Below are 684 nucleotides of genomic sequence, written 5' to 3'. Positions count from 1 at the left end.
CCAGCTATTCAGTTCTCGATAAAGGAATATGCTTTGCTTGGCGTAAAATAGAAAACAAACCCTTGGAGGTAACAATTTTATTTGATATCATGCATTTTATGCGTGTTAGAAGAAAACAAGACGATTATTAAAATTCTGAAGTTAGCATTTTTTTTAATAGAGGGCGCATCATTTACAGATAGAAGGCGCATCATTTACAGATTTTTAATTAATTTAATTTAATTAATTTTAATTAATTTTAATTAATTTTTCTGTTAATTATTTCAATTAATTGTAATTTTTATAAAATGATAATGATTTTTGAGTATTTTATTTTAATTTTTTTCTTCTATTTCTTCTAAAAGATATTAAAAATTTATTTATTAAAATAGAAGAAAAAAAATAAAATAAAATACTCAAAAATCATTTTCATTTAAAAAAAATCACAATTAATTAAAATAATTATCAGAAAAATTAATTAAATGAATAATAAAAATCTGTAAACAAACGAAAGATAATTGAAGGGAAATTACCAAAATAATGTGACAAAGAAATAAAATTGAATGAAAATGCCAATAGCAAAAAACAAAAAAAAAGGAAAAATATTAATTCTGAGAATATGTTTAAAAGGATTAAAATAATTTAAATACGCAAATAATAAATTAAATCGAAGGATTCAAATGAAACGAGCGAGTCACATTCGTT

The sequence above is a fragment of the Teleopsis dalmanni genome, chromosome 2 (genome assembly GCF_002237135.1).
Source record: "Teleopsis dalmanni isolate 2A chromosome 2, ASM223713v2, whole genome shotgun sequence".
Classification (NCBI taxonomy): domain Eukaryota; kingdom Metazoa; phylum Arthropoda; class Insecta; order Diptera; family Diopsidae; genus Teleopsis; species Teleopsis dalmanni.
Note: the sequence above shows the minus strand (reverse complement) of the source record.